At 42.4% G+C, this 12,852-nt stretch overlaps 1 protein-coding gene across 4 annotated transcripts in view; it reads right to left on the bottom strand.

Annotated features, from left to right (window-relative positions):
* SPARCL1 (SPARC like 1) overlaps positions 1–12,852 on the bottom strand; it is a 49,324-nt gene that overhangs the window by 23,839 nt on the left and 12,633 nt on the right. The window contains exon 2 of one of the 4 annotated variants that reach the window (XM_074323782.2): positions 3,695–3,748. The exons of 2 other annotated variants lie outside the window; for them this stretch is intronic. The gene's annotated coding sequence lies outside the window, so the exon portion shown is untranslated. Of the gene's footprint in view, positions 1–3,694; positions 3,749–7,323; positions 7,347–12,852 lie in introns of those variants that run through there. One more of the 4 variants, XM_074323773.2, reaches the window with a different exon arrangement.

The following is a 12,852-nucleotide window of genomic DNA, read 5'->3' on the forward strand; positions in this document are numbered from 1 at the left end:
TATAAAAACAAAGGAAATAAATACTCAAAACTCAGCACTTCACACTCATACTGTTACTCTCTTTAGGTCATTTACACCTGTTGTCTCTACAAGTGGAAATACCATGTAATGTGTGCTACTGCACATTTCTTCCCAATTATGTTTGGTGATGTCATGTTACTAGCTTGAAATCAGCCATTGTGGGAGGATTACACCATGGAAATCATAAAATGCTACCCAATCTCTCCCCACACTTTCCCAAAGCTGGTTGTTGAACATTTACCAGCATACCACTGGATAGTTATGAGAAATATTTAAAGGCAGAGCAGATACAATGTAATGACCAATTGGGTATTGTGGGAAGAAGAGAAGGAAGAGTCCTAGGTTATCACATTTCTACTTTGGGCAAATAGGTAGATGATGGTATTAATCACCAAATAAAGAATTATAAGAGGAGGGTCTGGTTTTAGAAGAACGATGATGAATTAGTTTTGGACTTCTTGAATTTCAGCAGAGATGTATTTCAATAAGTGGGTCTGCAGGAAAGCATAGAGTTTGGGGGTTAAATACATAGTTTGGGTGCTATTAGCATGAGAAGCTGTATAATGAGTAGAGGAGAGGGCAGGAGTCAGAAGCCTGGTGAGTGAAGACAATTAGGTGCCATTAGAGCATGGAAAGAGCTAAAGCTATAAATGATGAGAGAAAGGAGCGTCACATAAGGAAAAGAAAGTGTTAAATGTCACAGAGAAGTCCAAGTAAACAAGGTCAGGGAATTATCCATTGCCTCTGGAAATACAGAGGTAATTGGAGAGTTGAGAGAGATTAGTTTTGGTGCCACAGTGCTGGTGGAGGCCAGTCTGTAGTGACTGGAAAACAGTCGCTAGACAGTGATGAAGTGTAGACCACTCTTTTAAGATGTTTGGGCTGTGAAAGGGAGGAGAGTTAAATGGTAGCCAAAGCAGAAAGTATGATCACAGAAAATTTTTATTTGTATTAAAATGTGGTCATCCAATATTTTTTATGCTTAGGAGAAAGCATAAGTAAAACAAATAAGAAGATAGAGTGACAGAGAGGAAACGTAGTACTTAATGATGGCTCTAGTGACCCACAATCCCTGGGCTTCATGCCCTGTGACTTTGGCCTTTGCCTTGTGGCTTGTTTTGGCCAATGAGACATTAGACAGCATGACTTTAGCAGAGGCTTGGCAAGGACTTGCACATTGGGATTTGTTATCCCGTGGGAGCCATCCCCCGTGCTTTAAAAAAGCTTGGACTAGAGACTAATTTGTACCGCTGAATGATAAGCGGCCACATGGAGAGAACTCGGGAGGATGAGAGACCATCTGAGATGGTTCAGCTTCAGCTGAGCTCCCGGTTTGCTGGAGCCACACAAGTGACTCCAGACAAAATCAACAGAAGAACCCTCCTGTTGAGCGCAGTACAGATTATAGAATCATGTGCAAATGAGGGGACTGGTTTTAAGCCATTTAATTTGGGGGTGGATTGCTCTGCGATCACAAATAACTGAAATGGGGGAAAACAGAGAAGTTGCCCGAACCAATGGGAAGCTAATTTTGCACAGCATTTAAAGACACAGGCTCTGAAACAGGACTACGTTGGCTCTAATACTTAATTTGCATCATCCTGGGTAAATTATTTAGTTTTTTTGAGCCTCAGTTCTTTATCTGTAAGATGATGAAGATTAAGTGAGATGGTAGAATCTCAGTAAGCCCTTGACAAATATTTGCTGGTTTAATATTAATGTGTAGGTGGAAGGTTTAACTCTGAATAGAAGGAGGGATTATTTATTTTTTCAGAAAAAAGGGAGGAAAGCTTAACTGTAAGGATGTGTTTAGACAAGGCCCAGTAATATCAATTCAGTAAGTTAGATGTAGTTACACCTTCCTTACATTTAATAGCATTTCACAGTTTATAAAATATTTTCTTTTGTACTTTCTCATTTGATTCAATAAGGAGAGTAGATAATATTTAACTATAAGAAACCAAAGAATATAAATTATTTGGTTTGGTGTGGAGAATCTAAATTATTTGGCTCAGTGTGCAAAGGCAAGAGGTGAGCAAAGACTGGAACACCACACTTTGGACTCAGAATCCAGGGGTCTCACGTGGTCCAGCAGAACAGGCTGCACACCAGAAATCAGAGGTTTTTGCTTTGGGCCTTAGCTCTGCCAAGTACTAAATGTACTTTGAGCAAATGACTTAATCTTTCCAAATTTCATCTATAGAATGGGAAGAACAATTCCTTCCAGTATCAAAGGGAACCATTGAGGTGGGAAGGCTTTTTGCAAACTCTGAAGTGTTAGGTTGGTGCAAAAGTCATGGCGGTTTTTGCAATTATTTTTAACCTTTTAAACCACAATGACTTTTGCACCAACCTAATAACATACACACGTCAGTGATTATTATTCCCATTGCTCTGCCTGGAAATATTATCACTATAGTCAGTTATGTCTTGCAGTAAGTGCTATATAGGAAATGAAACTTTAGTGTTCCCTTACTTTTTTCTCCCTTCTTCCAAGTCTTCCTCCACTCTGTGATTTCAAGCTGTCCAGGAGTCCTAGTTTCAGAATATCTTTACATTTAGTTCACTCAAAAACAAGCTCACTTGTCTGATATTTTATGTATTTAAATTCCAGTTTTCTATATGCATCTAAATCCACACTTAGAAGATAAGAATGTGCCTGAATTAATGTCTTGCTAGTCTCAGTAAGAGGTATTTTCACATTGGCCTTACCACAAAGGAGCTACGAGAATGCTGAGAATCTTGGCATAGCTGTGGGGGAGACATATTAGGACATACAAGTAAAAGAAGTGTAGGGTTTGTCATATGACCTTTGGTGGCCAGTTGAGGGTCAACCCCCACATTTGCTGCACGGTCCCTGATTGTATATTATGTCCCAGGTCGGAATTATTTTTTAGGGGTCTCATGTTTTGTTATATTTCCATCCAGAAATTGGAAACAAAACTTAATGATAGACTATGGCTATGTCATTTACAATGATCCAAGTGGGAAATCACCTCGAGTTTTTAATTCTAAAGCAGGTGCCTGTGTTGTGTTCTTGTGGAAAAATCTAGTACCTATAATGTAGAAGGTCATGAGTTATTCTACTATGTGTCACATTGTCCTTCAGACCAGCCACTGGGCATTTCTGTCTGGCTGAGCTAATTGTATTTGCTACATGCTGATTGAAATAATTTCATGGCCTTTCACTTCTTATTTTAAGACCTGCACAAATGTGCTCATTTGTATAAATAAGACTGAGTGGAGAACTTTCCTGGGAAATGAGAGATATTTTGAAAACAACTGTCATGCTGAAGACTGCAGGAATGCTTAATGAGCTGATGCTTACGAAGTACTTTGAAAATGAAACCCATGATGTTCTTGCTAAGTATGATGAATACCAGTTATTCTTGGATGAGGAAAAAAATCCTATATTTTGAAATATTTAAATTTGGTGTGCACTCTCTACAAAAATACACATTGTTATCCTTGCAGAAAGAGCAAACACATCTCTAGGTGAAAAATGCAAAAATGAGATATTTTTGAAAAGAATTATTATTCTAAAAGACTTAAATATGCAGTGGATGTGAAATTAGATAAATATTATTTTGCCCAAATCGCATGAGCTTATTCAAAGGCAGCAGCATAGCTGAAAGAACATTTGGTGTAGAATTGAGAGATCTACGTTCCAGACCTGAGCTGCCTTTTGCCAGCCAAGAGACTTCGGTTAAGTCACTGGTTTCTTCATCTACAAAAAAGGAAAAATAATAGTATGTTTCCTATTTAGCTTCTAGGGTTGTTTTGAGACCCAAATGTGATCATATGGTCATCTGGTAATTTCACCAAGTGTAAAACTGAAACGAGAACTATCATTTCTTTGAGACACTCATAAGGCAAAAAATGGTTTAATAAACCCCAAATTAATATTTTACAGAGACCCTTTAATTCATCCTTTTACCTAGAGTTTTTCAGTTATTTCTTTCTTTTCTCTATAGCCCTATTTCTTTTCATGGGTCTGGAGAGGTTAAAGATGAGAAATGGTGGGAACTTCGAGGAGAGCCTTTTCCTTCTGTTAGGAACAGAGTGTCTCCTTACCAAACTTTCAGGAGAACCTCATCTGGAATTTTGAAAGATGACAGCTAGACTGCTTTTTTTAAAGATATGGCCTGTATGGGAAAACCAGGATTTGGAATTTCAAATGTCTAAAGTTCTTGTACTGGCCGGAACCATGGACCATCGAAACAAATATCCAGAAGAAACATTTGGTGTGGCAGAAACAGGTCTCCCACAAAGAACCAAACACCCATGGGCGTGAACTCTATTCTAACTCATATGCGTAGCTGTCTTGAGACAATTTCTAACATTGTTCATTTAATATTTATAAGCACTATGGTATCGTAAAGATGGCTATAAATTCTTCACTGCTTCTCCCACTAAGAGGTAGAGTCTAATTCTCCTCTGCTTAAAGTTGCTCCTTTGGATCGACTTACCTGTCCAAATGATTGAGGTAGAATTGATGGTCTGGGACTTTGAAAATTAGCTCATAAAAAAGCTTTGGAGTTTTGACCTGACTCTCTTGGAATACTTGTTTTGGGAGCTTTGACCACTTTGTAAGAAACTGTCATTCCATTGTTCAATGGTCCCTGCTGATCCCAGTTTTCCATCTATCCTCACAAAGGAGCCACCTTGGACCTTCCAGAGCAGCTCATCTGCCAGCTCCATACCTCTGAGTGACTTGCCTAAACTCCTGACCCACAAAATCTTGAGACATCATGTTGGTGTAAAAGTAATTGCAGTTTTTGCAATTATTTTTAACTTTTTAAACCACAATTACTTTTGCACCAACCTAATAAAACAATTGTTGCTTAAGCCACCAAGTTTATAAACAGCAATAATGAATTGGAATAAACATTAAATATCTTTTTTTAAAAAAATTTTATTGGAGAATATTGGGGGACAGTGTGTTTCTCCAGGGCCCATCAGCTCCAAGTCATTGTCCTTAAATTTAGTTGTGGAGGGCACAGCTCAGCTCCAAGTCCAGTTGCTGTTTTCAACCTTTAGTTGCAGGGAGCTCAGCCCACAATCCCATTGAACTGGCAACCTCGTTGAAAGCTCATGTTCTAACCAGCTGAGCCATCTGGTGCCCCTCTGGAAGCTCAGTGGCAGCTTGTTGTCTTCAATCTAGTTGTGGAGGGCGCAGCTCAGCTCCAAGTCCAGTTGCTGTTTTCAACCTTTAGTTGCAGGGGGCATAGCCCACCATCCCATGATGGAATTGAACCGGCAACCTTGTTGTTCAGAGCTCGTGCTCTAATCATCTGAGTCATCTGGCTGCCCCTCCAGAAGCTCAGTGGCAGGGCGTTATCTTCAATTTAGTTGTGGAGGGCGCAGCTCACTGGCCAATGTGGGAATCGAACTGGCAACCCTGTTGTTCAGAGTTTGCGCTCTAACCAATTGAGCCATCCAACCGCCCAACATTAAATATCTTGAGTGAAACAGCACTCAAGTATATTCACTAGTAGTAGAATCACTCGTGTTCATTAAAGTCTTATTTTATTGAAGAAGTAGGTTTCATCATTGACTGTTTAATACAATACCTAATGTAATGTCTTACATTTTTTTGAGATTTTACTGTATGCCAAGTACTATGCTAAAGACTTCATCTGTGCAGCACCCGTGTACTCCTGTCTGTCACCTCACACCCACAGCACAGTTACCCAGTGAGAACTTCCTGAACATCCCTCTGTACCACTGTGCCCAGGCGTGATGGAGGAGCGTGGACGACAAAGGATGTGACAATTTCAAAAGGGGTAGCTTTTCAGGGACATTCTCAAAGATCTCTCTCTCTCTCTAGCTCAGGAGAAATTAGTAATACTCCCTCTTCTCTAATGGGTAATTGAAGGATTACTTTAATTATATTTAGAGGATCCCCACTGGCTTATCTTAGGCAAGCTTGTGCTATAGCCATGTTTCCACACCTCTTACCATTCCTTTCAGAGTTCCTCATCGTATTGTGCCACTCACCACTCGCTAATCCTACTGGGTCTCATTTCACAATTCTTTATGGGCTGGGCCTGTGAAGACAACACTCTGTTTTTTCCCTTCAAACATTTGCCAGCTCTTCAGAAAGTCTCTACCACTCCCTGCCCTGGGGTGTAGTGAAATAAATTAGTTTGGCCATATTTATTTTTCTTTGCGCAAATCTTGTTATGATATCTGTATTCTCATTTCCTCTCTCTCTGTGAATGTGGGGTTTTCTCATATTTACATTTATTTTCCCCCACCTTTCATATTCTTTGGAGTACAGATAGTTGAGAATGGCCAGAGGTGTAAAGCTAAAAAGCTTACATTTCAGATCTCCTCACTTGTACAGGAATCTTACATAGCTCTGTACCTGATTTTGATTTTCCTAATTTTAAAAAAGAGGGCCCCACACATTGTGTAAACTTCTGGTTCACAAATTCTGAGTCCACTCCTGAGTAAGGCTCACCGGAAGGCTTGTGGCATTTGTCATGTTGCAGGGCTTAATAATATCTGAATGATTTACGTCATAGTGTTTGTGATGCAGGGTGTCATGTGGGGTCTCTGGTCTCGCTCCCCACACAAGAACACAGGACATGGTGAGGCCAAAAAGGAACACCCACGGAGCCATAGGTAGGGGAATCATACTACTATAGTCTCACTGGAGGCTGGGTTCACACGACATGCGACCTGCTGTCCGCTTTTCTGCCAACCGACCGACTCGACTGTTCTCCACTCAACTCCCCAGTGCAGCCGCGGCGGTTATACTAGTGGCCAATGGCTCAATGGTTATAGCTGACAGCCAACTAGTCACAGCTGATGACCATTTACTACCTGAGCCAGCACCTTTCCACCTGAGGCTGAGAGCCTGGAAACTGCTCTCTGGGGCTCTGACCCTACAGTGTTAACAGCATGACAATTCACCTTTAAAGCCTATGTCACCACTGAAATGATCAGATACACGAATCCTGTCCTTTTTCTGCTTTTAGCTCTCCTCTCTATTCCCTAATTTCTTTTATTCTCTACCTCCCTAGAATTTCTTTCCCCTGAATGCCAAGTTCTTAGCTTTCTCCTCTGACTACTCTTATTTGCATTTTCCTTACTTATTAAACTCTGCCAGCATAATATAACACTTCTTTGGATTCAATGGAAATGATCTCTCCTCTCTTGTTAACAGAACACGTCGGTTGTTAAATTCTGCTTGTTGGGAGAGGAATTTCAAGTGCTTTCAGCTCTGTGACTATATTGAGAATAATTCACTGGGGGTAGTTCTTTCCCAGGATTAAGAAAAACAGCAAATCATACCTAAGTTGGAACAGTTTCAAGTGGCCTCATTCTCTTGGCGTTGGGACCTGTTGGAAAACGATGGTGGGATTTGATGAGTATTTCTTGCATGAAAGCACTCGCTCCTAGCAGAAGTTCCTCCAGGATTTAGCGCATGGTGACACGTCTCGTGGATCTTGGTGAGGGCCAACTCACTGAAGAGGGGAAACAATTGCTTGCCCCAGTGGTACAGTGTTATTCATTACCTGCTTTCACCAAAAGAAGCAGATACGATAAACCCTAATGGATTTTGTAACTGGGGCTCGAAGAGTTCTTTGAAAATAGGTGAAAAACCTAAGCTTATTTATGCCTTCACAGAGGAAGAAGCACTAGAAGACTCATTCAAGCAAGGATAGGACACAGCTGGTCTGCAGCTGTGTATTCTGCCTCATATGGGGAAGACAGTTTTTTGTTTGGTGGGTTGTTTTTTTTTCTCTGAATATCTAGATAGTTTCCATTTGCTCCCTCAGATCCACTCCACATCCACTCAGCAGCCTTCTCCACTCTGAGCTGCGCCTGGGGTGGCCTGTGTGAATTGCATCATAAGTTCTCTTGCTTGATGGTTTCTGTTGGGGTTAGCCAATGGGGAGCAGCGGCAAGAGAGATTTGACGGAAGGAACAGGGTGAAATTTGGATATATATTTTCTCAGCTCCCTCTCTGTGATTAGGTCCTCTCCTGAAGGTCACAGCCCTTCTCAATGACCTCCACGCAGCATTTTCTGTCTGGGTTTAGAAAATGTTCCCTTCCCTGGTTCATACAAGCTTAGCTCTCATTAACCTGTTCTTCCAACCCCTTGTGGCTTCTCCATACCCTGCCTACACGTTGGTAAAATGCTCCCTTAATTACACTCTCCTCAAATCCCCAAATTCAATTTTCCTGCCTGGATCTATCATTTCCTTGCAGGGGTTGGACCAATACAACCCTTGATTCAAAGTTTAGGATTCATGGGTTTTAATAGTTTTCAGATCCCCGGCCAACAAAACTGGCTCCTGCTCCACAGTGCTGCCCTATTTCAAGTGTCTCTATAGTTGCTATGGGGACCTACTCGGAACCTTAGAGTTAGTATCAAGATTATTTTAAGATGGAGATATTTGAGATTCAACAGATGCAGAAGGAAGCCTTCTCAGTGCTTCCCTTCACGGACTAAAAGCAGAAACTTCTGAGAAATGAGAACTGCTGTAAATTCCCTCTTTGGTGTGGCTTCTACTCCCAGGTGAGAGACCACAAAAGAACCTACCATAATCCCTCTCCAGGGGAGCTTTCTGACCCTGAACAAAACAGAAAGACCACTTATACCTGTATAGATAAATGGCACAAAGGCTTTTTATCTCTGGTTTGTTCTAAAAACCCATTTGTCTTTCCTAAAGAAACCTTTTGTTTCTTCCCCCAGAAGCTGTTTCTACCCCCTCCCTTTCCCCTAGTAAATGAGGTATATAAGCCTTTAACTTCAACAGCTTAATTAAGTGCTCCCATGTGCATATGAATAAACCATTTTCTTCTGTTCACCTGTCTTTTATCAATTTAATTTGCAGGCCTCAATTACTGAACATAAGAGGGTAGAGGAGAAAGTTTTTCCTCCCCTACATTGCTTTAGTGGTTGCACATTTTTCTTTATAAATGGAACATAGCAGCACTCATTTTTGGAAAGAATAAAAAGCTACAAAATATTAAAATGTGATTAGCACTCGATAAAGATGATTTCACTGATAAAATCACAAGATTTGAAGGTGCTATGGAATTAAAGAGTTTTAGAAGAAAATATAGGCAACTAGCTCTGGGAGCATTTTGTGTTGGAACATGGCATGTTTCACTTTATAGTACTCTCCCATTTCTTTTTTTCATGTAATCTCTAGAATATTATGGCACCAGGATTAATCTGGAAACGTGGGAAATAAATTAGTCTCTCTGTTCTTTTCCCTTCTGTTACAGTCCTTTCCCACACCAAAGGAAACCTAATTCATTAACTTAGTCTGACTCATTTTAAAAACTGTTCTAAAAACACTGTTTTGGGGTTGTCAGTCCCAGAACATGCAGAAATTTGCCTAATCAAAAGTAGTCTAATTAGCCAAATTGAAACAAAGTTGTATTTTGGGTATAAATAATACTGTACAAGGAAATCTGTTGTTAATTTTTTTGGACAATGACTGTTTTTGTTTTCACGGTACTAAAATGAACACACATTTAATAACTAGCTATGGAATTCAAGAGATATCAGCCCCGTTATCAAGATGCCAGTAAACATGAGGTGAGTCAGACAACTCCAGCCATGACCACAACCCCAGGCCTTACTGTGGCCACCACCCAAACACATAAGATTTGAGAAAAATAAAACAACAAAGAACCAAATGTAGAGGAAGCACGGGCTGGATTTTTTTGTGTCACTTTTTGGGAAAGAAAAGAAGTTAATCATATCCAGGTCTCAAGCTATAGTAATCTCCTACATTCCTACCTGGAATATTTTTCAAATTATAAGAAAACATTTGCTTTTGAAATCAGTCACTTCAAATTGTTTTCAGATTAAAAGGATAGAATCAATTAGTTGTTTTTAACAGTGAGCTGACGCTGGTACTCGGCCCCCATACCCAGTGCCTATCTAAGAAGCTACTAAATGCAAGATCACTGGGAATACCAAGGTTTAAACCCAAGGTTTGCCAGATTAAAATCAAAGCTTCTAGTATCTTCCTTTAACTTATACTTTAGGAAGTTACTGAAAGTTTTCCTAGAACGAGCTTAACCTGCACCTCTCTATGAGGTCCTCAAAGTCTACTGTTATCTGCTAGATCAGGGAAGAACAAAAGAGAGAAAGAAGACATCTGGGGTTCAGCATTTGTGTTTTGATTCTTCTGAATTCCAGCAGAATGCTGTGCTGCTTTAGAGTTAGCTCAAAGTTGTTTGATCCCAACAAAAATTTGGGAAACTGCTGAACTATTGGTTTGAGAGTTAAAAATGATTCCAGTGTGCTAAGACAGCATGAAGAGTTGACCAAACACAGTGTCTTAAAACAAGTTACATGTTTTCATTGACTCATAATCAAGACAAATTCTGACTTTCATAGATCGCAGGCCACCTTCCCACTGAGTCCCTATCGTGTTATATGGATATGATCCATTATATGGAACTCAAGAATCAAGTACAGTAAAAACGTATTGCATTCAGAGCTATTTCAGGGTCACGCTGAATGGTGCATTTTTGTCCTTGTTTATTTTATTTACTTTTTTTAACTCTATGGGTATAGCACTTTTATTAAACCTAGGGTAAATTTCAACTTACTTGTCATGCAGGGTCTCAGCTCCCACTCCCCACACAAGAACGCAGGATATGGTGAGGCCAAAAAGGAACACCCATGGAGCCACAGATAGGGGAGTCATACCACTATATTCTCGCTGGCGGCTGGGTTGGAGACACAGGAAGCAGGAGCCACACAATGTACAATCCGCTGTCCCCTTCTCTGCCAACCAACCAACCCTCCAATGCAGCCATGGCAGTTAAATCAGTGGCCAGTGGCTAACAAGTAACAGTTGATGGCCATCTACTAGCCGACCCAGCACCTTTCCACGTGAGGCTGAGAGCCTGGAAACTGCTGTCCTGGCTCTGTCCCCACATTCCACCCCTACAGGGTCTCGCCTCACAATCTACATGACAAGCGTCCTCTGCGAGGGTCCCTGTGCCATATTAGCCTATAGGCACCTATGGGCGGAAAGAAATAGTAGTCATAGGAACCAACAATGGCAAATCCCTTCCATCTGGGAGGAGCTTTTAGTCCTGGGAAAGGAGGGTCGCTGTCACTGGCACCTTTCCCGGTTTGTGGTACCAGACCTTTATGGCAGTGCTTGGGGTCTCCAGTGTAGTTTCAACATGTAACAGAACAGGGACCCCATAATAGACCATAGCAAGAGCACATATGTTCCCCGCAAAATCGTCCCGGCATCGGGACCTCCATATACTATAGTCACTTGCAGTGGCCACTTGGCCACCACCTCTGGTGTCACTTAAAAAGCATAGGTCAAACCAGCCCCCCCATGGGGCTATTAGGCCCAACCACTGACAGTGGGGGCTTTTGACCTACCAGGGCCAAGTCCATTGCTTCAGTTCCCCTGCTTTCAAGCATGTGGGTGCCGGCAGCAAAATGTTTCCATTTGTGCCATAGCCTGGCTTTAAAAGAGTCTCACTTGTGGTAACCTGTAACTGAATGGGAGCGGCCATTAGATATAGCGAAGCTTCTACTGGTGCAGGCCCTCCCTTCTGTGGTCTCTCATTCAGGATTCTCAAGATGTCCCATAGACACAAGGCCCACTAGTGCATTGTGGGAGAGTGTTTTGACACCCGGAGGCCTTGCTTCAAAAGGCTGTTGTAGCATTCAATCATGCCAGCTGCCTGTGGATTGTACGGGATATGAAACAACCATTGTACGTCCATCCTGGCAGCCCAGCACTGCACTTCTTGCCCTGTAAAATGGGTACCCCTGTCACTTTCAATGACTTGGGGGCGCCCATAGAGGGCGCACAGCCATGTAAGAGTGACCACTGTATGCTGCTGATCCACAGCCAGACACGGCCAAGCAAACATCAACCCCGTAGCAGTGTCCACTGCTGTGAACACATATATTGTATTGCGTGCTTTAGGTAGGGGTCCAATGCAATCCACTTGCCAGTGACTGAGGGGTACCCTTCCTTGCATAATCTGCTGTGTCTCCCAGGGGAGCCTCCGCCTTTGGGGGCTGTCCTGGGCACAGACAGCACAGTCATAGCAGGCATCTGTTATCTCCTGCTATTTCAAAGGCAGACTCCAGCGTCTGCTCACCTGCCACATGGTTCAGCTTCCAGCATGCTGCAATTTCCTATGCAGCCAATGGGTCACATCAGTGGCAGGGGCCCGTTCTAACCGTCAGACCTATGCTAAGGCATCTGCTTCATCATTACCTGGGGACACTAAGGGGGAGTGACCTGTGACATGCATTAGGGTCACCTCCTTTCTCTGCCCTAGGTCCCAGAGATCCTGTCACATGGCTCGACCCCACTGTGGACACTGTCCTACCAACAAGTTTTGGTGTTTCCACATAGGGAGCCACAACTTTAGACCCCACAACACCGCCCAGCTGTCAGTGCAAATAACTAGGAGCCTGGGCTTGTGGCTGATTATCATCCACACAGCCTGTAGCTCAGCCCACTGGCTACTCTGGCCCGTCCCAGTATCAAACCAAATGGTGTCTGTTTTGGTCTGTACACCAATAGCGATCCAAATGGCTGCAGCTCCTCGGCTAGAACCATCAGTATACCAGGCATCTTCAGGTACTGGGGGCTGTCCTTTGTAGGGTGAGGGCTCCAAGTCCTCCCCAGCCTGGGGGTGAGGGATGACCTTGACCTCACCCGCATCCTCCACCAAGGATTCAGCAAGTTTTGCTTCCTGGGATTACAAATGCCACATCTGAGCTGCCTCAGCAAGCACTTCCCAGCCCACAGAGCCGCAACAACCTTCGCTTTCTCCGTCCTATGCTGGTTGAAGAATTGTCC

Source organism: Rhinolophus sinicus, chromosome 1 (genome assembly GCF_057876585.1).
Source record: "Rhinolophus sinicus isolate RSI-liver-muscle chromosome 1, RSI-T2T, whole genome shotgun sequence".
Classification (NCBI taxonomy): Eukaryota; Metazoa; Chordata; class Mammalia; order Chiroptera; family Rhinolophidae; genus Rhinolophus; species Rhinolophus sinicus.